Here is a 26,956-nt window from a genome sequence, read left to right as displayed (position 1 = left end):
CTAGTCCTCAATTCTCTAACTCTGATAAAAACACTGAGTACATTCACCCTATCCATGCCTATCAAGATCCTGCGCACCTCTATAAGGTCCCCAACTCAGTTTCCTACACTCTAAAAAACAAAGTCCTTGCTTGACACCGAAATTGGAGGTGTAGTGGACAGCAAAGAATGTTACCTCAGATTACAACGGGAATTTGATCAGATGGGCCAATGGGCTGAGAAGTGACAGATGGAGTTTAATTTAGAAAATGCAAAGTGCTGCATTTTGGGAAGCAAATCTTGGCAGGACTTATACATTTAATGGTAAGGTACGAGGGAGTCTTGCTGAACAAAGAGACTTTGGAGTGCAGGTTCATAGCTCCTTGAAAGTGGAGTCGCAGGTAAATAGGATAGTGAAGAAGACATTTGGTATGCTCTCCTTTATTGGTCAGAGTATTGAGTACAGGAGTTGGGAGGTCATGTTACGGCTGTACAGGACATTGATTAAGCCACTTTTGGAATATTGCGTGTAATTCTGGTCTCCATCCTTTCGGAACAATGTTGTGAAATTTGAAAAAATTTACAAGGATGTTGTGAAGGTTGGAGGATTTGAGCTAAAGAGAGAGGCTGAACAGGCTGGGTCTATTTTCCCTGGAGTGTCGGAGACTGAGGGGTCACCTTATAGAGGTTTACAAAATCATGAAGGGCACGGATCGGATAAATAGACAAAGTCTCTTCCCTGGGTTGGGGGAGTCCAGAAGTGCAGGGCATAGGTTTAGGGTGAGAGGTGAAAGATATAAAAGAGACCTAAGGGGCAATTTTTTCACTCAGAGGGTGGTACGTGTATGGAATGAGGTGCCACAGGAAGTGGTGGAGGCTGGGACAATTGGAACATTTAAAAGGCATCTGGATCGGTTTATGAATAGGAAGGGTTTGGAGAGATATGGGCCAGGTGCCGGCAGGTGGGACTAGATTGGGTTGGGATATCTAGTCGACATGGACGAATTAGACTGAAGGGTCTGTTCCTGTGCTGTCCATCTCTAAGAATCTTTGAATGTATTGTCTAACCTCTCCCTATAACTCAGACATTGAGTCCAAGCAACATCTTTGTAAATTTTTTCTGTACTTTTTACAGTTTAATAACATCCTTCCTATAAAAAGGTGACCAAAACTGAACACAATACTCTAAGTACTGCCTCACCAACGTCCTGTACAAATGCAACGTAACTTCCCAACTTCTATACTCAGTGCCCTAACTGATGAAGACTGGTTTGCCAAAAGCCTTCTTCACTGCCCTGTCTACCTGTGACTCAATTTTCAGATAACTGTGAACCTGATCTCCAAGATCCTTCTGTTCCACTACATTCCTTAAGGCTCCACTATTAAACATGAAACTCCTATCTTGATTTGACTTGCCAAAATGCACATTTATCTATATTAAACAGCATTTGTCATTTCTCAGCCTACTTCCCCAGCTGGTCAAGGTCCTGCTGCAATTTCTGATAACCTTCCTCACCGTCCACAATGCTGCCTATTTTACTGGCATCAGCAAACTTACTAATGATGCCTTATATATTCTCATTCAAGTCATTGATATTGATAAGAAACAGTCAGAGGTCCAGCACCAATCCCTGAGGCACTCCACTAGTCACAGGCCTCTAGTCCAACAAGCATCCTCCCACTTAATAAAGCAGACCTATTTTCTCCTTTCCATCCCGAATACTTATACCTCTTTATCATCTCTATTCCTCCATTGTCATATTAGCACTCCCTTTGTCTTTTGTTCTTGCTCCCCTCACTAACTCTTTCCTCCTCATCCTCTGTCACAGCACAAAAGATTCATTTATCTGACATGAAAATACTTCTCAAGTTGGTTTTCAGAGAAATACTGAGCAAAATTATCACCAAGTTAAAAAAGTTATTCTGAAGGATGTCGAATTTTTTTTTCAGGAAGGTTAGGGTTGGTGCTATTTAAATGAGGGAAGGATCTTTGTACAAATGACAGAGTCAGAGATAATGATATTCCGGGGTGGCTGTAGTCATTGCAGGAATAGTACATATTAAACTGCCAAGGAATTTAAACATGGGGATATCATTCGAACTTAATTGATGGAAAGAGGAGAGAACAATGTAAATGATCAGGGGTGGGGAGAATGGTATAAGGGCCCTCTGGAAGGATTGAATATAGGCTGTAGATTTCCAGATCAGATGAAGTCTGTTGAATATTGAAATCAGCAACCTGCCAGGGAAAGCACATGAAAATTTCAACCTGCAAGTGATAAATCTAATAGACCATTTTAGATTAGTTACAGTGTGGAAACAGGCCCTCCGGCCCAACAAGTCCACACCGACCCTCCGAAGAGCTACCCACCCAGACCCATTCCCCTCTCACTATGGGCAATTTAGCATGGCCAATTCACCTAACCTGCAAATCTTTTGGACTGTGGGAGGAATAAATATATAAATCCAAACCTTGTTTAACACTGACAGCGATTCGTACAAAATGCCTCCCAGAAGTCACATGACTAACTTTGTGGATTTCAGCTAGCATTAGCAGCAGACTGTACTTACCTCAGGAAAGAATCATAAGAGACTTTTTCAAATTCAATGAACAATTCCAAGAGTCATCAGAAACTCCCTGATATGATCCCCTAAGGACGTGAATTATACTTCATAGCTCACCGTGACTGACAATGGGAATCAACCAAGCCAAAGTCTAAGCCAGTACATAAACGGCAAATTACCTTGACAACAAGGTGATGTAGGCCAACTCAATTCCAATGTCAGAAGTCAGACAACGTCAGTTTACAGCCCAATAGGTTTATTTGAAGTCACAAGCTTTCAGAGCACAGCCTCTTCATCAGGTGAAGCGCTGACTTCACCTGACAAAAGGACTACATTCAGAAAGCTTTTTATTTCAAATAAATCTGTTGACTATAACCTGGTGTCGACTGAATTCTGATTTTGTCCACCCCAATCCAATACCGATACCTCCACATCAACCCAATTCCAAACAGGGAAACGTGGTCCACCTATTTCTAGATAGCTGCCATTTTAAATCTTCTAAGGACAGGTTGTGACCAATCATTTTGAGTAAAATCCTCCCAAGGAACTCTCTGTGACTCCATTAAGGAGAGGGCTCTCAACCAAAGGGAGGACATGGAAGAAGACCGATAGAAACCAACGGTTGTTCTCCTGGGAGTGTCCAGGCAACCTGCAAATATCTTAGCCATAGAACTAGTGAGGAACAGGAAACCTCTCATTCTTCCAAACTCTGTTCCCCTGCTCAGTGCCCCTGAACAGGCAAAGACTAACTCTTCAACTGCAGAATCCAGCACAGCTGCTGAAGCAACTGACCTCAAGTATTCATCCACTTCAGTTCAGAAAGAGACTCTTTAAGGAAGCAGGAGTTCTGCAACAATCTTAAAGACTGATCTTCCTCTCATTTTCAACAGTCATGTTTTATCCCAAACCTGTGTGTCTGTAATATTATTAACTTTAGAGTCTGGATTTGTGGTGCTGGAAGAGCACAGCAGTTCAGGCAGCATCCAAGGAGCTTCGAAATCGATGTTTCGGGCAAAACCTCTTCATCAGGAATCAAAGCAGAGAGAGGAGGAAAACTTCTTCAAGGCAGGCATCCTTGCAAGAGGATTCGCAGGAGGGTTAAAATCAATGAGGTAAAAACAATGACTGCAGATGTTCGAAACCAGATTCTGGATTAGTGGTGCTGGAAGAGCACAGCAGTTCAGATAGCATCCAAGGAGCTTCGAAATCGACGTTTTTGGGCAAAAGCCCTATAACTTTAGAGTGTCTACTCTCATAACCTATGACAATGTTGGTGCAATAAACTAATCTTTATTTGGTTTCAGACAAATGCTTTGTTGTTAGTTATGTAGAAATGGAAATACTGGAAACCTGAAAGCGTGCTGAATGAGTAATGCAAATGCATCGTTCATAGATCACTCTGAGGACTCAGTGTGGGCATGCCTCAGTGTCCTATTGAATTATAATTCCTCTGGAATATCTTGCTTTATGCTGCAGGAGGCAACAGTTAATTATATTTCATCACATCGTTCCCAATCACTTCCACATGATTGCACTTGTTTGTTCACTTAAATGTAATAAACATTAATCACGATGTAAATTACATGCCACTGGAGATTTACCTCCTGTACAAATACAGGAATCCTCTCAATGTATCAACTGGGAGAAGCTGTTGCCTGTCACACCGCAGAAACTGTCACATCTCACAGAAAATGCGTGAACCAACAATAATCCATCAGATAGAAGGTATTTACTACCCTGTTCTTGCAGTTGTTGGAGTCCTTGGTAAGCATCTTAAGCACTTAACTAAAGCAATTAATTTTTGCTTCATTTAAACTGTTCCTCCCTTTTTTTTAAAAATTCTTCTTTGATCAATGTAAAGGCAGTAGTGACACAGTGGTAAAGTCACCAGACTTTAAACATTTAGTGAGTTCCAGTTTCAGTGATTAGAATTTGCTCCAGGCTGTTTCTGCCCTTTTTATTTGTGTGCAGGATGTGGGCATCACCGGCTGGACTATCACTTATTGCTCATTCTTAATTACCCTGGAAACGTTGGTGGTCAGCCAGCTATTCATACCACAATAATCACTGGCATCTAGGGACCACTCCCCACCTTTGGCAGTGCTGGTGTGAAGCAAGCTCCAGGATTTTCACCCATCTCAAATAAAAGAATAATGATATAGCTCCACGTTGGGATGGGGAGTGACTCGGAGGGCAATGTGCAGTGTTGGTGGTGGTTGTATTGTCATGTACCTGCTATCCTTGTCTTTCTCAATGGAACAGGTTGCAGGTCTGGAATGTGTTGCCAAAAGAGTCTGTGTAAGTTGCTGCAGTGGATTTTGTAGATGGTACACATTCCTGCCACTAGTGATGGGAGTGAATGTGGAAGGTGGAAGATTGGGTGGTAATCAAGTGCACTGCTTTGTCTTGAATGGTGTCAAGCTTCTTGAGCATTTTTGGAGTTATCCTCATCCAGAAAACTGGATGCTGGTGATGTGGTTGATATAGACTTCTGAAAGTCAATTAATAAAATTCCCGGACAAGCTTATGAGCAAAGATGTAGCAACATGAAATAATAGATACAGCAGCAAAATGGATACAAATCTGGCTGAGCCAGTGAACAAATGAGCAGTGTTTACTGAAGCATTTCAGGACAGAAGATAAAATATATGATCACCGGAGAGGTCAGTGTTATTTATTTACAATACATTAGACATGTTAGCAAGTTTTGTGAAGATTTGTAGCTCAGGTTGATGATTAAGTATGTAAGTTAGCTCGGTTTCATCACCATACTGGGTAACATCATCAGTGAGTCTCCGGTGAAGTGCTGGTGGTGTGTCCCGTCTCTCTATTTATAGGTCTTGGTTTCTTAAGGTGGGCGATGTCATTTTATAGATTTAGATTGGACTTAGATTACTTACATTGTGGAAACATGCCCTTCGGCCCAACAAGTCCACACCCACCCTCCGAAGAGCAACCCACCCAGACCCATTCTTCAACAAACACTACCGGCAATTTAGCCTGGCTAATTCACCGAACCTGCACATTTTTGGACTGTGGGAAGAAACCGGAGCACCTGAAGGAAACCAACGCAGTCATAGGGAGAATGTGCAAACTCGACACAGACAAGTTGCCTGAGGCGGGAATTGAACTCGGGTCCGTGGCGCTGTGAGGCAGCAGTGCTAACCACTGTTTCTGATTCTTTTTTCAAGGGAAGGTAGATAGGGTCTAAATCGATGTTTTTATTGATGGAGTTTCGGTTAGAATGCCATGCCCCTAAGAATTCTCCTGCGTGTCTTTGTCACGCCTGTCCTAGGATGTATGTGTTGTCCCAGGCAAAGTGGTGTCCTTCTTTATTTGTACATATAGAAACTAGTGATTGTGGGTCATATCTTTTGGTGACCAGTTGGCATTCATGTATCCTGGTGGCAAGTTTCCTGCTAGTTTGTCCAATGCAGTGTTTTTTTACAGTTCTTGCATGGCATCTTGTAAATGGCATTAGGTTTGCTGGTAGTATCTAATGGATCCTTTAGGTGTGTTGGTAGGTTTGTGGGCTACCATGATGCCAAGGTATCTGTGTAGTCTGGAAGTCATTTCTGATATGTCTTTGATGTAAGGAAATGTGGCTGTAGTTTTATTATTATTATTATCAGACATATAAATATTCTTTTAAATATTAATGACTGAGATCTTGGCATTCAGAGTCCCATTTCAAAATCTGTGATTGATGCACAACTTGAGAATGTTGTGAAGGATAGTGTCGAACTTCAGAAGAACATAGATTGATTACTGTGATGGGTAGTCAAGTTCCAAATGAAATTGAACATAGAAAAGTGTGAAAGATTACAATTTGCTCGGAAGAACATGGACAGACAGTGTAAAATAAAGGCTTCAGTCTGTACTGGATTATTACATCCAGTTCAGCACAAAACACAATCAGAAAAATGTTAAGGCATCGGAGAGAATGCAGATTAGTCCCAGGGATGAGAAAATTCCATTGCATGGATCCATTGGAAATGTAGTGACTTTTTAGAAAATAAAAGAGTTTTTAGAGGAGATTTGACAGAGGTACTCCAAATCATGAGGGATCCGAACACAATGCAAAAGGACAAACTATTCCAATTAGTGGGATGATTGAGAATGTGAGGGCACATATTTAAGGTAATGAGCAAAATAATCTGGAATGTGCTGACTGACCACATGATGGAGGCAGCTTCAGTTGAGGTGTTCAAAAGAGAGTTGTCTAGTATTCTGGAAAGGAATAATGGGCAGGACTTTGGGACTCGGGAAATTGCTCTTTTAAAGAGATGCAATAGACACAACAGACTGTGATCTCCTTCTTTTCTGTAACTATTCTGCGATTATGTGGCTCTATAATTGATGTTAAACAAAGCTTTGAATATTGGGGATCTAGTGCAAATAAACAAAGTTCAACTAGAGATCAGTAGTGATCGAGCTGAACAAGATCAATGGGTTGCATCCCTTGTGTGATGATGTTATTCTTCAAACCTCTAACATTCTCATCTTTAACCATTTCTTTCTCTATATATTCCAGTTAACTCAGTGGCTATTATCATCCTGTCACGTGGAGTTTGTGGACTCTCCAGATGTATCACTCTCTACCTGGTGGCCATGGCAGTGGCAGATCTATTGGTCGTTTTCACTGATGTGATACTCTTTACACTGATTCCATTTTACTTCCCAGGGACTTACCTGGAAACTACTCCAGCTCATTCTTTTCTGCTTGTCCTGCTTTATGCAGCCACAGATATTTCTGTCTGGTTCACAGTCTCGTTCACTTTTGACCGGTTTGTTGCAATTTGCTGCCAGAAGATAAAAGCAAGATATTGCACTGAGGAAACTGCGGCTGTGGTTATAAAAACAGTGAGTGTGCTGTTTTGCTTGGAAAACATTCCTTGGTACTTTCTGTATGAACCTGAATATATAATTGACAATGTACCTTGGGGCTACATCCTATCAGTGAATTTCTTCACTGAAGCTGCTTGGATAGCATTTGATACCCTCAGTATTATAATGACCCCTGTCCTCCCATTCATTCTGATTTTACTGCTCAATTCGCTGACAGTCAGACACATTTTAGTATCCAGCAGAATCCGCAGGACGCTACTGGGTCACAGCAAGGGAGAGAATCACACTGACCCAGAGATAGAGAACCACAGGAAATCCATCATTTTACTCATCACCATCTCAGGCAGTTTTATATTGTTATGGATGACAAATGTTGTGTATTTCCTGTATTGGCGAATTGCAAAAAATTCTTACTACACAGGTCCCCATGATCCTGCGTATATCACTGGATGATCTGCCGACAAGCTGCAGCTTTTGAGTACCTGCACCAACACCTGTATTTATGCAGTCACCCAGACTAAATTCAGAGAGCAGCTGAAGAATGCAATCAAATACCCATTCACTGTAATTGGGAAATTACTGAAATGATAGACACAGTTCATCTTAAAGCTATATTTCGATCACTGTCTTCGCCGACAGTGCTTCTCACTAATTTCATCTCCACACATTTCATCAGAGCATTGACATGATTTTAAACTCTAGAAATGACCATCTCCTTTCGAGATTATCCACCTATGACCATCAAGCTGTAGCTCTCAAACCTGCAGAGCCACATTTCCTTCCAAACCAGACAGCCCTGACTGATCATCAACTGAAATTGTCCTTATTACATCAAACATAATTCCTGCTGTGCTGAAAGTGTTTTACCTCTCCCTGCCCATTCTCCTCCATAACATCTTCAAGGCTGATCCAACCCCTTTGGTTACTGCAGGGAGTGGAACAAGGTCAGTCTGGTGGGCATCATAGAATATGAGTTCCCTCATTGGAGTTGTCAACATGCTCCAAACAGGGAGTCCTAGCTGACAAATATAAACAGGAGTGTCAGGGGTTCTGTTCACTCTAGGAGTTGGCTTTGAGCTAACTGGGGCAGTGTCATGTACTTTGCACGTGTAAATAAAGGATGATTTGGTGATGGGATGCTTGCACCCATGGAGTTATTTCAGTTATTTTCACTTGTTCCAGTTTCAAAGACTTTGCTTCAAAATTCTCTTTTCACTTTCGAAGATGTTGGAAAGATATTTGCAAGAGATTTAAAACCATGACATAAGAAAACATAGGAGCAGTGGAAGGCATTCAGCTCATCGAACCTGCTCTGTCTTGGAATGAGATCTTGGCTGTTCTGATGATCCTCAACCCCACCTTCCTGCCTTTTCCATATAAGCCTCAAGTCTCTTCCTGATTAAAACTCCAGCTATCCCAGCCTTGAATACATAATGACCAAAGCTCAACAGCCCTCTGCAGTAAAGAATTGCAGAAATTCTCTGTACTCCAGAGAGTAGTTTAATGTTGGAACAGAGACTAGACCAGCTTCAGTACATGGTGCTGGAAGAGCACAGCAGTTCAGGCAGCATCCAAGTAGCTTCGAAATGGACGTTTCGGGCAAAAACCCTTCATCAGGAATAAAGGCAATGAGCCTGAAGCGTGGAGAGATAAGCTAGAGGAGGGTGGGGGTGGGGAGAAAGTAGCATAGAGTATAATGGGTGAATGGGGGAGGGGATGAAGGTGATAGGTCACTTTCTGGTACTTTCCCCTGCCACCGCAGGAACTGTAAAACCTGCACCCACACCTCCTCCCTCACCTCTATCCAAGGCCCTAAAGGAGCCTTCCACATCCATCAAACTTTTACTTGCACATCCTCAAATATTATCTATTGTATCCGTTGCTCCCGATGCGGTCTCCTCTACATTGGGGAGACTGGGCGCCTCCTAGCAGAGCGCTTTAGGGAACATCTCCGGGACACCGGCACCAATCAATCACACTGCCCCGTGGCCCAACATTTCAACTCCCCCTCCCACTCTGCCGAGGACATGGAGGTCCTGGGCTTCCTTCACCGCCGCTCCCTCACCACCAGACGCCTGGAGGAAGAACGCCTCATCTTCTGCCTCGGAACACTCCAACCCCAGGGCATCAATGTGGACTTCAACAGCTTCCTCATTTCCCCTTCCCCCACCTCACCCTAGTTCTAAACTTTCAGCTCAGTAACTGCCCCCTTGACTTGTCCGGACTTGTCTGACCTGCCTATCTTCTTTTCCACCTATCCACTCCACCCTCTCCTCCTTGACCTATCACCTTCATCCCCTCCCCCACTCACCCATTGTACTCTATGCTACTCTCTCCCCACCCCCACCCTCCTCTAGCTTATCTCTCCACGCTTCAGGTTCACTGCCTTTATTCCTGATGAAGGGCTTTTGCCCGAAATGTCAATTTCGAAGCTACTTGGATGCTGCCTGAACTGCTGTGCTCTTCCAGCACCACTAAACCAGAATCTGGTTTCCAGTATCTGCAGTCATTGTTTTTACCTCGTTTTTAGCTTTAGGACATGATCTTCAGGAATGTCCATCTTCTGCTGGTGTCATTGGGTGGGAATCCAGAAACAATATTGTTCCCTTTGAAGTAATCCCTTCTGTTTCTCCTCAGCCAAGATTCCTCTTTCCTCCTGCCCATTGCAGTGAGAGGTTTGTTTAACTGCTGCTGTCCTGGCATTTTGTTTTCCCCATCCTGTCATGGAGAGGAAGGGCTGGGCACCTGCTGGTTTTCCCATAGGAGATAGTACAACAGCTACAAAGGCCCAACAGAGGATTTACATTGATGGGTCACACAGCTCAATCTCAGGATGTCCCGAATCCTTCTTCATCCACACTGTACATTTGCGGTGTGGTCAGTGTTGGACTGTAGAATGTAAAAGAGTCACTTTCTACACAGCAAGCTCTTCCAGACAGCCATTAGTTAATGGGTGTCAAACCTGTTTTAATTTTGGTTGCTTGAGTGTGTTACAGACAAGTGTCAGAATTGGGACTGTGTTAAATTCCTAGTGTGGATTTTACACTGATTTCAGAGGTGAAGACACATAAAATATGAGGCATCACCACCTTCATGCCCACTCTGAGCTGTTCCTTATTAGGTGGATGGGTGTTGTGTACTGACAGTGGTCATTTCAGCTTCTTCAACCTCTTCTGGCTCTGAGTCCCCTCATCCCAGATGCTGAGTTCAAGGAGGAATTGTTCAGAGAGGTAACCAAAGTCTTTGGTTAGAGGTGGGTTTTAAGAAAAGGTGTTTAAAATGGAAATGGTGGCAGAAAGACCAAGAGATTGAGGAAGGAAATTGTAACAGTCCCAGTGGAGGTGAATAATGGCTGAGCTGCCAAAGGTGGGTCAAAGGGACCGGGGATGGGCGGGGGGTGGGGGGGGGGTGGGGAGAGGGGGTGGGGTGGGGGTGGGGGTGAGGGGGGGGTAGTGAGAGGGGAGGGAGGGGTATGGTGCACAAACGATCCAAGTCACACCAAAGGGACATTTTGGATGAAGTGTACGGTATGAGGTGACAGAGATAGGTACTTTAAAGCTGCACAGAGCATGTAGATGTCTAGTTTCAGTTTGAAGCATTGCTGGACCAGAGTCCAGTGTACGTCAGCTGGATAGTAGTCAGAAGAGCGAAGGACAAGGTGTGAGGGTATGGGCTGGACAGCTGCTGCTGGGAAGCATTGCACTAACCGAGCCTCAAATACTCAAAGCCAAAGGAAAAAGGTTTCAGTCATCATTAGATTGAGGCGAGAGAAAAGGCAAGAGGTTCCCCAGAGCTGAAAGCAAATACCCCGATGGTGGAAATGATAAGGGATTAGTGGAATAACTCAGATAGAGTGGGGCAGAGTTGGGAACAGACTCCATGATTGACCAGGGTGGAGAATGGTGCTTGTGGTAAAGGTTTTGCTCTTCTCAATGTTTATCTGGAGGACATTTTATATCATCCCAGACAAAGACACATTGGCATCATAGGCACAGGACACCTGTCATTGTATCTGTCTGACTGAGGTGAAATTGGGAACGTTGGACATGGGAGCAGAGGTAGGTATTCTGCCCTTTGACCCTGTTCCACCATTCCATAAGATCATGGCCTATCTGGGGATGGTCTTAACCCCACTTTCCTGTCTGCTCCTATAACACTTCACTCTTCTGTCCATCAATAATCCATCTCTCTCTGTGCTTGAATAAATGCAATGGTGCTGCTTCCACTGCTTTCTGGTGACTTTCTGGGCACCTGCTGGTTTACCCACAGGAGTTAGTACAACAGCTACAAAGGCCAACAGGGGATTTACATTGATGTGTCATACAGCTCAACCACAGGATGTCCCGAAATCCTTCTTCATCCCCACAGAACATTTGAGGTGTAGTCAGTGTTGGACTGTAGAATGTAAAAGAGTCACTTTCGACACAGCAAGCTCTTCCGGACAGCCATTAGTTAATGATTCTTACTATCTCTGTTTTAGAGGATTACCTGTACAGATCCGATTGGGATTAGTTCCTTCGATGTCCCGATACAATCTTCTGGTATTGGGATGGTCTTCTGCAGAGCCAAAAGTGCGACTTTTTTTCTGAGAGTCTGCTCACTAAAGATGGTATCACACATTAAGTAGGTATCCTCCAGTCCTGTCTGGTAGCTGATACTCTCCCATCGTGAATGGGTCAGTCACCTACAGGCAGAAGCTGTTGTTACCTGCACAGACCAAGTTACCAGAGTAAGACTGCCTCTCGCTGGTCAGGAAACACCATTGAGTCAATGACACCAGGACTGATTTGAAGGCATCCTTTCATTACAAGTCCCTGAATGTGATTTTGTTCATATTTGTCAATACAAGAGCGAACTATACAGTTTCTTGACTCCTCACAGTAAAACCTAATGACTCACATGGGAGAGATCATTGCATGACACAATGGACGCAATCTTTCCAACAGACCTCAAGGGTGGCTCAGTGTCTCAGAGTGCCAGGGACCCATGTTTGATTCCACCCTCGGACGACTGTCTGTGTGGAGTTTGCACCCTCTCCCTGTGTCTGTGTGGGTTTCCTCCAAGTACTCTAGGTTCCTCCCACTGCCCAAAGATGTGCAAATTAGCTGGATAGGTCGTATTAAATTGCCCATAGTGGTTCCAGGCAGGATGTGCTTTCGATGGTCGGTTTGGATTCAATGGGATGAATGGCCTGCTTCCTTGCTGTATGATTCTACTGTTGGCTATTTGGAAAGATCCCACTTGGACAGTGTTCTGTGGAATGATTGTGAAGAATCTGATCACCATTTTGCTTCCCCCTTTTTCTGGGTTGGGTCATTGTCAACTCTCCCCTCTCCTCGTGTAAGGTTATGAGGTTCAGTCAATAAAGTGACTCAAACATCAGTTCAGGTATTGTCCCAAATGACATCATTACTATTTATTATTGTGGCATTTTAGTTAAAAGCAATTGATGAAATTCATCATTTTGACAATATTTTGCTCATAAAATTTGAAAAATGACACTACAAAATGTTTCAACTTAAATAACTTGAAATGTGCAGTCAAAGTGAACTTCCCTTAACATCACAAACAAAATCCCTCTGATTGGACATCCTCCTCAGAGAAGTGTAACCTTTAGGACCACATCTTTTCTCTTCCGTGATCACAAAGTGAGCTTTCAGATGATTGTCTTCACTTCTTTGTCCAGTTAACTGTAACTGATATGAATGATGATGTAACTGGCATCTCACTGATGCTGTCCCACCTTTATCAATGTGTGACTGTTCTCAATGGATCTGAGAATCAGGTGGAATCTCTGGCATCAATAAAACCCAGAAAACATGTGAACCAACAATACTCCAGCAGATCGAAGACATTTACTACCCTTTTCTTGCTATTAATGGTAAGGCAATTAACCATTTAATATCAGTGAAGAAATCTTTACATAAAAATGTAATCATATTATTTTGAAATTCATTTCCTTTTTTAAAAGTTCTGTTTTAAAACTTCAAGTGGTGATCACAGATTTCAATAGCTGGTCCATGAGGACCCAATCACTTCAACTGTTCAGTCCTCTCCAGTTTTAAACCCAATATTCATCAATCATCAACTCCCTTCTTCCATCATCTCACCTTCCTGCTGCTGTGTCTTCCAACTTTATTGAGGTTCAGTCAGTTGGAGTTTTAAAAGTCCAACCTGCTTCAGTAAGCATTTGTTCCCTGATGTACTCTTTCCCACAACCTAGCACTCTGAAGGAGAGTTACACCCGAGACGTCGACTCCTTCACCTCCTGATGCTGCCTGGCTTGCTGTGTTCTTCCAGCCTCGTGTCTGTGTAGTTCAGGTAATGACAGCAGATTTCCATCTCTAAAGGATAATAATGAGCAAGATGGGTTTTTAAAACATTCAGTAATAGTTGTCATGGTCATCATGACGGAGGCTCACTCATGTTACACATATTAGATTAGATTAGATTCCCTACAGTGTGGAAACAGGCCCTTCGGCCCAACCAGTCCACACCGACCCCTCCGAAGAGTAATCCACCCAGACCCATTTCACTCTAACCAATGCACCTAACACTATGGACAATTTAATATGGCCAATTCACCTGACCTGCACATCTTTGGACTGTGGGAGGAAACCAGTGCACCCGGAGGAAACCCATGCAGACACAGGGAGAATGTGCAAACGCCCACACAGACAGTCACACAAGGCTGGAATCGAATCTGGGACCCTGCAGTTATGAGGCTGCAGTGCTAACCACTGAGCCACTGTGTGTTAAATCAATCAAAATTTCACCAGCTAAAACTTCCCATCGATCAGCAAAACCCTCTTTTGCCCTCTCCCTCAGAGACGTATTTAATTCCACTGAAACTCATCCATACTATGTTGCTGGATCCCACAATGAGAAAGTCACCCCCTCTCCCTGTCTACTCTGCAAAGCCCACAATAATATTAACACAGTATTGTGAGAGTCATTTGTGGGGAATGTTGCCAAAATGAAATGGGATCTGGATAGGTCATGATCAAATTGATACCATCAGGTCTGAACAGCCAAGACCGTCCCCTTTCCCATCATCCTCTGACCCATCTGCAGCCTCCACCCAGCATGCTGAGTTGATCCACTCCACCACAATGTTCACTGTCCGAGCAGGGCCTTACTGTTATGTTCCACCACAAATCAACCCCAGCATTGTCCTTGAGTATTCCTTTCCTTAGCAGGGATTTATTTGCTCCCTTTGACTCTGATCTGGAATCCCCTAGCTCTCTGGGATCACTACCTATTATAGACACATAGAGTCATAGAGATGTACAGAGATGGAAATAAACCCTTCTGTCCAACTCGTTCATGCCGACCAGATATCCTAACATAATCTAGTCCCATTTGCCAGCACTTGGCCCTTATCCAGGTGCCTGTTAAATGCTGTAATTGTATCAGCCTCAACCACTTCCTCTGGAAGCTCATTCCATGCACGCACCACCCTCTGGGTGAAAACTTTGCCCCTTAGGCCCCTTTTAACTCTTTCCCCTCTCACTCTAAATCGATGTCCTCTAAATCTGGACTCGCCACTCTAGGGATAAGACCTTGTGCATTTACCCTTTCCAAATCCCTCATGATTTTATAAACTTTTATAAAGTCACTCCTCAACCTCCGATGCTCCAGCTTATCCAGCCTCTCCCTATCGCTCAAACCCTCCAACCCTGGCAAGGTCCTTGTAAATCTTGCCTGAACCCTTTCAATCCTTTCTCCCTGGAATCCTTGGCCTAGATTTTCCAATGCTCAGGCATTTGTTTTTCCCACATCGATGAGAGTTGCACAGTGGGGCACTGTGGCCCACTCCAAAGGAATTGCCTGGGAAATTCTCCTGATCAATTCCCATTGCCGAGGATACTCTGCTGGTCTCCACTTTGATCACAGGATTTGGAAGATTCTTCTAAAATTCAGTAAATTATTACTTAGGAAACCTTAGACCATTAAACACCAAGTCGAATTCCTGAAGAGCTATTCAGCTCACCCCATACTCAATCCACATGGAGTAAACTAAATGTTGTTAAAGGATTACTAAAGGATTGGACACTCTGGAGGCAGGAAACATGTTTCCGCTGATGGGTGAGTGCCGAACCAGAGGACACAGCTTAAAAATATGGGGTAGACCATTTAGGACAGAGATGAGGAGAAACTTCTTCACCCAGAGAGTGGTGGCTGTGTGGATTGCTCTGCCCCAGAGGGCAGTGGGGGCCCATCTCTGGATTCATCTCAGAAAGAGTTGGATTGAGCTCTGAATGATAGTGGAATCAAGGGTTATGGAGATAAGGCAGGAACAGGATACTGATTAAGGATGATCAGCTATGAACATATTGAATGGTGGTGCAGGCTCGAAGGGCAGAATGGCCTACTCCTGCACCTATTGTCTATTGTCTCCAACTACCACATTCCTCGGATCCCACCATTGGGCCTCACAAGCCTCTCTCCGTCACCAGAACTGAACACAGTTTCACAGTAGGACCTGTCATGCCTCCACACAGCCTGACCCAACATTTCCCCCCACAGCACCAGCAGAAAGTGTTCCCACCATAACCTAATTCCCCCCGATTCCCCACTCCCCAGTGACCCAAACCGGCCTTGTAATGTATACAGCAGAATGGTATCCAAGCTGAGAGGGTACATTATAAGGAAATATAGTCCTGTGTAAGGATGGCATGGTGGCTCAGTGGTTAGCACTACTGCCTCACAGCACCAGGGTCCCCGGTTTGATTCCAGCTTTGGGTGACTGACTGTGTGAAGTTTGCACATTCTCCCCGTGTCTGCATGGGTTTGCTCCGGTTTCCTCCCACGATCCAAAGATGTGCAGCTCAGGTGAATTGGCCATACGAAATTGCTCATAGTGATAGGGAAATGGGTCTGGATGGGTTACTCTTAGTGTGAACATCTTGGGCCGAAGGGCCTGTTTCCACACTGTAGGGAATCTAATCGAATCTAATTATATGTAGGACTAAGGGGTGCTTGATTTAATGTGATGAAGTAATTCAATGGTGTGGCAGCTTGGAGGAGCGAACCTATTTTCATCAAAGTGACAAACCAGAAAAGTTTAAATATTTAAACTATCAAAACTGCCCTTGAAGGGCTTTTTATGAACAGCGAGGATATTGTGTCGTTGAGAGTGCATGCAGGGAAATGACTGGCAATATGGATTATCTATCAGGTGGAGGAATAGGGGGACAGCTCAGAAGGCTGAATTATTTAGAACTCTGCATTCTTATATTGTTTTCTGGGATGTCTGTCTATAAATGCTGATGCATAATCCTATTGGTGTATTTGCATTTGTTTCAGTTAACTTAGTGGCTATTCTCATCCTGACACGTGACAGGTGTGGACTCTCCAAATGTATCACCCGTTAAGTTTCCCAGGGACATACCTGGACACCACTCCTGCAGTTTCCCTTTCACATGTCCTGCTTTCTGCAGCCATGGACATCTCCGTCTGGATCACCGTCAGTTTCACCTTTGATCGATTTGTTGCAATTTCTTGTCAGAAACTGAAAACAAAATATTGCACAAAGAGAACTGCAGCTGTGGTTATTCCAACAGTGAGTGTGGGGTTCTGCTTGAAAAATACTCCTTGGTACATTATATATGAACCTGAATATGTCATTGATGATGTGCCCTGGGGGAGTATTGAGTCAGAGAGATTTTTCACAGAAACTGCCTGGATAACCTTTCATACTCTGAGTATTATATTAACCCCTTTCCTCCCATTCATTCTGATTTTACTGCTCAATGCTCTGACTGTCAGACACATTTTAGTGACCAGCAGAATTCACAGGAAGCTACTGGATCACAGCAAGAGAGAGAATCACACTGACCCAGAGATGGAGAGCCACAGGAAATCCATCATTTTACTCTTCACTATCTCAGGCAGTTTTATACTGTTATGGATGACCAATGTTGTGTATTTCTTTTATTGGCGAATTAGCAACACTTATTACTACACAGGTCCCCACGATCCTGCGTATATCACTGAACGATCTGGCTACATGCTGCAGCTTTTGAGTACCTGCACCAACACCTGTATTTCTGCAGTGACCCAGACTAAATTCAGAGAGCAGCTGAAGAATGCAGTCAAATACCCATTCACTGTAATTGGGAAATTACTGAAATGATGGAAACACTTTATTGCACTTTCTATTCAATTTTAACAACTCATTGATGCAATGAGCTGTTGCAAAATGAATAGAATGCTAAAGAATTGTCCCAAGTTCTGCAAATGGAACTGTCCTCTACTTGTCACAAGGAACATCTTCTTTGTTCAGTTGATTTTATTTCAATCCTACTTGCCCAGTATTTTCCCACGTGCATTAAAAGCTCTTCCCTGCTTCCTGCCCCCTTTACACTTTCTCGTTTCTCGGTGCATATTGTCACTGCCTTGCCTCACCATGTCACTGGGGGCTGAGAGCCAGGAGGGTTATCATCGCTGACAGCAGGGTCTCAGTCTCATCAATGGAGGGGGGGAGGGGTCAGTCTTTGTTCAGGTCGTCCTGGCTCCATCAATGTAGGGTACTCTCCGATCCCTGTCCTGGTCCTGCTCGGGTCAGTCTGAGGTACAGAAAGGGGGAGTTGCTGAATGACCAGCAGCCCTCCACCCATCTTGACTCTTTCTGTCCTGTTTTCCTCCCTGGGATGATAGAGCAGAGGGTAACGCAGTGGGTGACAGTGTGTGGCACCACAGTCACTGTCGGTGTAAGGGGGATGTTTCCCGAGTGACTGAGTGGGCACCACAGAGGGCAGACAGGCTTCATGGAGTCAGGGAGGTTGGGGTGGGTGAGGGGGTGTGGAGATGATGTTACAGGCAACAGTGAGGCCCTGGTAGAACGTGAGCCTGGGAGGGAGGTGGGTTCAGGAGCAGAGATAGGGCGAGGAGGAGGGGTCGGAGAGACAATAGTAACACCCCCACTAGCGGAATGGAGAAGGGACCTTCCTTTCATCCAACAGATGGCTGAGACTGGACTGACCCAGGGGAAGGGCTGGGGGAACAGCCTGGGACCATAGCTGCTCCTGGGAGAGGAGGGAATTCTGTGTCTGAGGGATTTACATTGACACACACACAAACAGGCACACACACACAGAGGCACACACACACACAGGCACACACACAGACACAGACACACACACACACACACACAGGCACACACACACACAGGCACACACAGACACACAAAGTCATACACATACGCAGACACACACTCACTCACACACACAGAGACACACACTGTCTCACACACACGCATACAGAAACAGTCACACACACAAACACAAAAACACGCCACACAAATACACACACATACAGACACAGACAGTGATAGACAGACAGACAGACACACACACACACACTCGCACACACAAAAACACGACACAAACACACACACACACAAACACATAGAAACATGGACACATACACATAGACACACACACACACACACACACACACACACGGTCACACACAGACATGCACACACACACTTCCTCACTCTCTCTCTCTCTCTCTTTCTCTCAAATCCCACAAAACGTCTCGATCACATTGCAGCCTGTAACTTGCTCTCAGGCATCAGCTATTTGAAACATAAATAATATCAGAATGCCCTGAGGTATTATTCTGTATATAAACTAGTTGGGGTCCTGCAATTAGATTCCAATCTGTAACTCACACCTGTGTATCCATTACTCTGTGTGTAAATCACCCTGAACCCCTCGATTTCCCGATCCACAATATGTGTTATCTGTCTTTCCTTTTATTTCCCCACAAACATGAATCACGCGTCACCACATTTTTTTGTTATATTTCCTCTGTGAATATTTCTTATGATGTAGACAATAAAATAAATGACATGGTGATGTGAAGCACATTCTGTCACACTCAGTATCTTCATGTTGCAATATTATTATATCCAGTCAGAACCCTGCCCTCACACAGGGGAAAAATGTCACTGGGTCTGGAAGTGTGGACTGGCCTTGGAACAGGGAGTTTAACATGTCACTGAGTTCATTTGGAATTCTCTGCCACAAACAGATATTTCTCCACATTATATTCCATCTGCTGATTACTTGTCCACTCAGAGAAGCTGCCTCTATATCTGTTTGGAGCCTCTTGGGTCGTCCCCACCACTTTCTCTCCAACCAAACATGGTCTTGCCAGTGAACCTAGAGACATCACACTTGTTCCCTTTCTTTAAATCATTGATATCGATTGGAAATGGCTGTGGCTTTAGCAGTGAGACTTCTCACACCCCCTACTAGTCCCATCTCACCAAGCTGGAAGTGACCCTGTTTCCCATCCACCAGACAATTCTGTACGCTGCAGGACACAGTAAACACTGTTACACTCAGTGTGCAGTCTGACTGAACATGACAATGTTATAATATACAGTCAGAGAGCTGTCAGAGATGGGAGTGGTGAGAGGCACAGAGAGGAGCACAGAGACAAGCAGAGACAGAGAGAGACAGACAGGGACAGAGGGAGACAGGAAATAACAGACAGGGACTGAGAGGGAGAACTGTGAGGGCTCACCGAGCTGAATAGCTCCCTGAATGATGACACAATATTCAGATTAAAATACAATGTAACTGTCCACAAATTTTCAGGTTGTTAAACGTACGTATTACTGATCCTGGAGAAGAACAGCAAGGCTCCTGCATTTCCCTATTCCCATCCCAGGGGGATCATGGGAACCCATCAGTTGTCCTCCTAATATTTGGTGACAGCATCACATGAGCTTTCAGTTATTTATGTACAAGGGATTGGACAATAATGTTTCATAACTCAATAAGTACAAGAATACAGGAGGACTTGGCCCAATGATACAAGGCTCTACACACAGGTGCACGCGTACACACACACACACTCACACACACACACACACACACACCCGTACTAAGGGATATAGAATGACATAATAATTTTGGGATTTCCCAACATTAAAGCTCCATTAAACAATCCCTGGGTATCAGATTAACACAGGACCTTCAGACATTTGGGTCAGACTGAGGACTCAACTCCTCCCAACACTGAGAGGCTCCTGTATCACACATCGCATTGGAATCTCATCCTCACTGTCCCATCTGTCTCTGTAACAATTCACCATCCAGTCCATTATAATTCCATCTAACTCTGTCTGGAATCAATGTGACGGTGCTGCTCCCACTGCTTTCTGGAGACTTACAGCACACAGTGAGAAAATAGTTCTCATCACCTCTGTCTAAAAGGGTGACCTTTACAGGGACAGCAGGTGATAAATAGTCAATTGTACATCAGATCAATGTCATCACTTGATGTCCATCTGTAAAATGGATTGATGTTCATTTTGGGAGGGATTGGAAGAGAGAGGCATCTTTTTATTGAAATGGAGAGAGTTTGAGGAACTGAGCTACAGAAGGATTCAGGTGCCCTGGGACATGAATCCCAGGTCCTGACATACAGACACAGAGAGACAAACACTCAGAGACACAGACAGAGACACAGTCATACATTTGCACACACATTTCCAGACAGACACAGACACAGACACACATATACAGTCCTCACAGGTCTCAGGTCAGAAAGTTTACTCTTAATGAGTTTGAAAATGAACATCAATCCATTTTACAGATGGACATCAAGTGATTACATCGATCTGATGTACAAATGATCATTTGTTTATTGTGGAAATGATTATGAGTTTATCAAAGAGATTCACCTTTTCCCCGACGATAGGCTGATGCACATCATGTGATTGTTCCACTTTTTCATCAACCTTTCAGTGGTAAAAGCTGGGAAGTAGCAAATTGATACAAATTGTGTTAAAGTTGGTTACACTCAGGGCAGTGTCAGTTCCTGCTCATAGACTCTGTATGTGCCTGTATGTTTGTTTTGGCACATGTCTGTGTTTTTGCATGTGTGTGTGTCTGTGTGCCTGTATACATTTGTGAATAAGTGCGTCTATATATGTGTGCATCTGTGTATGTGTCTGTCTGGAAATGTCTGTGCATGTGTATGACTGTGTCTCGGAGTGTTTTTCTCTCACTCTGTATCTGCATGTTAGTCTATCTATATCTGACTATCTCTGTGTGTTTGGAGGTCTGTGTGTTAGTGTATGTTAGTGAGTGTGTGAGTGTGAGTTTCTATGCTTGTGTCTATCCCCATGTCACTGGGCTCTCTCTTATTTTGGGGGTGAATCCATTGAAATTGAGTTAAACCTCCTCTCTCTCTCTCCTTCTGTCTCTCTCTTTCTCTCTGTCTCTCTGTATTCCTCGTGTGTTTAATGTGATACAATGCTGATGGCCACGTTGATGTTTATTTCTATGTGTGTTTCTGTGTTTTTGTGTGTGTGGGTGTGTGTCCACCTCTGCCTGCATTGGGACACACTTTTTCCTGGAGGAAGTTTGAATGAACAAAAGAAAAAATAATGATCAAAAACTTTGAGTCTCTCTCCCTCTCCTGTCTGTCCATCTTGCGTTTAAAGTGATACAATGCTACCCTCTGCTGGTCGACCTGTGCCACTGCAGAAGTGACAGATATTCTCTTGGAAAGCACCAGTTCCTGTGAATCTCTCAAGTTGCACATTTCTTTCATTCTCCAAACAATGTCTTTGGAGAAACAGAGCAGTTCTGTCCAAACTCATGTGATGCTGCCCCGAGATATGAGCAGAAGGAAATGAGCAAACCCAATGCTAGTCTCACCCCCTCCACTCTGTGAGTCTCTGTGTGTCTCTGTGGAGAGACAAAGAAACTGCAGATGTTGGAATCCAAGGTAGACAAGCAGGAAGCTGGAAGAACACAGCAAGCCAGGCAGCCTCAGGAGGTGGAGAAGGCAATGTTTTGGGTGGAACCCTTCTTCATGACTGGATGTGGGGGTCAGGGGGAGGGGCAAATAAAGGGGGATGGGGGATGATTTGGGTGGGGAGAGGGGGCGGAGTGGTGAGGTAGTGATGGGTGAACGCAAGTAGAGGGTACAGCTTGGTTGGTCAATAGGATGAATGAACCGTGTCAGTAGTTGGAAGGAAGGGTTGGTCAGAGGAATGGGAGAGAAGAGGATATGCTGGAAGGGAGCTGAGGGATGTGAAGAGAGGTTATTTGAAATTGGAGAACTCAATGTTGAGTCCTCCAGGCTGGAGGCTGCCCAGGTGGAAGATGAGGTGTTGTTCCTCCAGTCTGTGTGTGTTGTGAGCTGCTCCCTTTCTCTCTCCCTGATTGAATCCCGACTCGCAAGTTGAACTTGAACTGAACCCTGTGCAATGGTGTAGGAAGGCCAGCAGAGGGAGGCATTGTACCACTTCAAACACAAGGGAGCCTCGTATTTCTACCGGAGGGAAATTTCCATTCAGATAATTCAGTTACATCATGATTGATATTAATTGCACTTCAATGAACAAACAAGTGAAGTCAATGCAACAAAAATCATCTGTTCCCTGCCCACTTATGCCGACATGTTAATCTTCATTTTATATCTTGTCTGTGTTAACATTTCAGTTCTCCATTTGATGATGGTCTGCAGTAAGTTTGTGGATCACCTGTTAAAGTTTTTCCTTCTGCAGTTTCCAATGCAGTTAGACATTATGCCTGTGAATATCCTGGAGAATGATTCCTTTCTGTAGAGAACTGAAGAAATTGAAACGTCTGCCGCTGTCATTCAGGCAGTTGTTGCTTATATCTGAAAGTCTGAAGTTTCCCTCAAATTGTTTCAGATTGAACCTTCGTGTCAGCCTTGGTTGTGAGGACAGACTCTCATCGCTAAGTGAAAAGGTTCAGAGTTTCAGCCCAGAACCCAACACAACATCCAGTCGATCACTCGAGTGCAGGGCCAAAGGAGTGTTGCACTGTGGGAAATGAGAGACTGAACCTTTCAGCAGGATGTACTGAATTCTGAGAGAACCATAGTGCCGAAGAGGCCCTTCAGCCCATCAAGTCTACACCAACATGTGAGAAACACCTGACCTTCACAGGGGTACGGTGGCTCAGTGGTTAGCACTGCTGCCTCACAGTGTCAGGGACCCGGGTTCGATTCCAGCCTCGGGCGACTGTCTGTGTGGAGTTTGCACATTCTCCCCGTGTCTGCGTGGGCTCCCTCCAGGTGCTGCTGTTTCCTCACACAGTCCAAAGATGTACAGGTTGGGGTGAATTGAAGAAATTGGCTTCACTAACTTGCCCATAATATCCAGTGGTGTACAGGTTCGGTGGTGTAGCCATGGGAAATGCAGGATTACAGGGTAGGGGTGAGTCTGGGTAGGATGCTCTTCGGAGGGTCAGTCTGGGAGTGATGGACCAAATGGCCTGCTTCCACACTGTTGGGATTCTATGATTCTTCAATCTAATCCCATTTACCAACACTTGGCCCATGGCCTTGAATGCTATGATATGCCAAGTGTCTATCCTGGTCCTGCTGAAAGGATGGCAGGCAATGTGCCTTGACCCACTCTCCCAGGCAGCACATTCCAGTCTGTCACCTCCCCCCCCCCCTCCACTGGGTAATAAAGCTTTCCCTCACATCCCTCCTGCCCCTCCCCTTGAACCCATGTCCCCTCAACTGTGAGGAGCAGCTGTTCCTCCGCCCATATCGAACTGAAATCCCTGCCTTACAGTTGGTGCCCAGATGGACTCCTCCACTGCTTGTGCCAGTTCTCAATGCCCCTGAAATCTCTGGCACATCTCCATGTACTTTATACTGTGTGTCTCACATCTGCCAGCTCACAGTCATTGGGCATGGCATGTGATAAAGTTAGAGAGAGGGTTAGGGTTAGGGTTAGTGCTAGCATTAGGGTTAGTGTAAGGGTTAGACTCAGGGTTGGGGTAGATTAGGTTTAGGGTTAGTGTTAGTGTTAGGGTTAGGGTTAGAGTTAGGGATAGGTTTATGGTTACGGTTAGGGATAGAAGGATTATCTTAGTGTTTGGATTAGGGTTAGGGTTAGGTTTAGCGTTTGTGTCAAGGTTAGTTTTTGGTTTAGCATTCGGATTACGCTAAGAGTGATGGTTAGATGACTGGTGTACAGCGTTGAGGTTAGGGTTAGGGTTCGGGACAGTTTTTAGGTTAGGGTTAGAGTTCGGGTCAGTGTTAGGGTTAGAGTTAGGGTTAGGGTTTGTGTTATAGTCCGTTTTTGGGTTAGGGTCAGTTTTTGGGTTAAGGTTAGGCTTAGGGTTAGTGTTAGAAGCCTGGGTTAGGGTTAGAGTTATGGTTATGGTAAGAAGGGTTAGGGTTAAGGTTAGGGTTTTGGTTAGGGTTCGTGTTAGAAGCCTGGGGCCCAGCATTGAGGCTGTCTGACGCATGCCACTGAATGCCAGATAGCTGCTCCCCATCCAGCAGCTGGAAATAACTGGCAATATGTGATTTGTGGGGAAGATAACAAGGAACATGAAAAATAACCCTACCCTTAACTCTAACCCTACCCCTAATCCAGAACCAAACCCTAACCCGATACCAAATCCCAGCACTAACCCTAAACCTACCCCAACCTTAGCCCTAGGCCTGAATTAGCACACTAGCCCTAACCCTAACCCTAAACCTAACCCTAGTGCTAACCCAAAACCCATGCCTCATCTTTACCCTCGCCCTATCTCCAACCCTATCCCTAACCCTAGCCCGAAGTCTAACCCTAACCCTGTCCCTAAACCTAACCTTAGCCCTAACACAAACCATAACTCTAACCCAACTCCTAACTCTAACCCTAGCCATAGCCATAACCCTAACCCTAACACAAGCCATAACAGAACCCGTCATTCTAAACCTCGCCCTAAATCTAATCTGAGCTCTAAATCTAACCCTAGTACTAACCCTAATTCTAACTCTAACCCGAGCTCTAACCCGAGCCCTCATCCTAACCCTAGCCCTAACCCTATATCAAACACTAACCATAACTATAACCCTAGCCCTAACTCTAAGCCTAGCCTGAACCCGAAACCTAAACCTAAACTGATCCCCAACCCTCGCCTTCACCCTCACCCTAAACCTATCCCAACTCTAAACCTCATCCTAGACCTAAACGTAACCCTAACCTGAACCCGAACCCGAACCCTGAGACTGACATTAACCCTCACCCTAACCCTTACACGAGACCTAACCCTTACCCTAGCCCTAACCCTTACACTCGCCTTAATCCCAACCCTAAATCTAACCCCAGCCCTAAACCAAACACGAACACATGCACTAACCCTAACACGAATACAATCCCGAAACCTACCCCTAAACAAAACCCTAAAACCAGACGTAAACCTTGCCTTAACCCTAAACCTCGCCTGAACTCTAACCCTAGATGTAACCCTAACCCTAACCATAACCCTATAACTAACCTAATCCTAGCCCTAACCCTAACCCTAACCCTAACCCTAACCATAACCTTAAACCAGCCCTAACATTAACTCCAACCCTAACCCTAGCCCATTTCCTAACCCGAGCCCTAACTCGAACCTAGCATGAACCCTAACCTTAACTCTAAACCTAATCCTAAACCGATCCCTAAACCTAGGCATAACCCTAACCCTACCGCTAACTCTAACCATCACCCCAACCATCACCATAAACCTCCACCGAGACCTAACACTCACCCTAGACCTAACACTGTCCCTCACCCTAACGTTCGCCTTAGCCCTAATCCTAACCCTAACCCTAACCCTAACCCTGACCCTAACCATAACCCTGGCCCTAACCCTAATCCTAATGCTAACACTGGCACTAACCCTTACCCTAACCCTATCCCTAACCCGAACACTAACCCTGGCCCTAACTCTAACCCTAACGCTAACACTGACCCTAACCCTAACCCTAACCCTAACCCTAACCCTAGCCCTAATGCTGAGCCTGACACTAACCCTCATCCTAACCCCCACCCATTACCGAGCCCTCACCCTATACCTAAACCTTATCCTTGTCTAGTTCCAAACCCTAAATCTATCCGCAACCTAAAAGCTTACACGTACACTATCTCTAACCCTAACATTAACCCTAGCCGTAACCTACCCCTCACCCTATCACTAACCCTCACGCTAATCCTAATCCTAGCCTTAACCCTAAACCTAAGACTCATCCAAGCCCAAACATTAAACATAACACTAACCCTACCACTATCCCTAACCCTATCCCTAACTCTAATCCGTGGCCTAACTCGAACCCTAGCCCACACCCTAAGCTTAACCCTGACCCTAACCTTAGCACTAACATTATCCCAAAGCCTAAACCTAACCCAAGCCCTAACTCTAAACCTAGCCCTAACCCTAAACCTAATTCTAACCATGACCACGTCCCTATACCTAAACCAAACCCTAGTTTTCAAACTAACCTTATCCCTAATCGTAACCCTAACCCTAACCCTATTCCAAAGCCTCACCCTAGCATTAACCTGAACCTTGATGCTAACCATAACCGTAAAACTAACCCTTGCCCTTATCCTAATGTTAACCCTAACCCTAACTCTAACACCAACTCTATCTCTAAAGCAAGCCCCAACCATAACCCTAATTCTAACACCAAACCAAACTCTAACCCTAGCCCTAACTCGAACCCTAGCTCTAACCCTAACCCTACCCTGCCCCACTAAACATAGCCCTAGCCCTAACCCTAACCCTATCCTT

Source organism: Chiloscyllium punctatum, chromosome 4, assembly GCF_047496795.1.
Source record: "Chiloscyllium punctatum isolate Juve2018m chromosome 4, sChiPun1.3, whole genome shotgun sequence".
Classification (NCBI taxonomy): domain Eukaryota; kingdom Metazoa; phylum Chordata; class Chondrichthyes; order Orectolobiformes; family Hemiscylliidae; genus Chiloscyllium; species Chiloscyllium punctatum.
Note: the sequence above shows the minus strand (reverse complement) of the source record.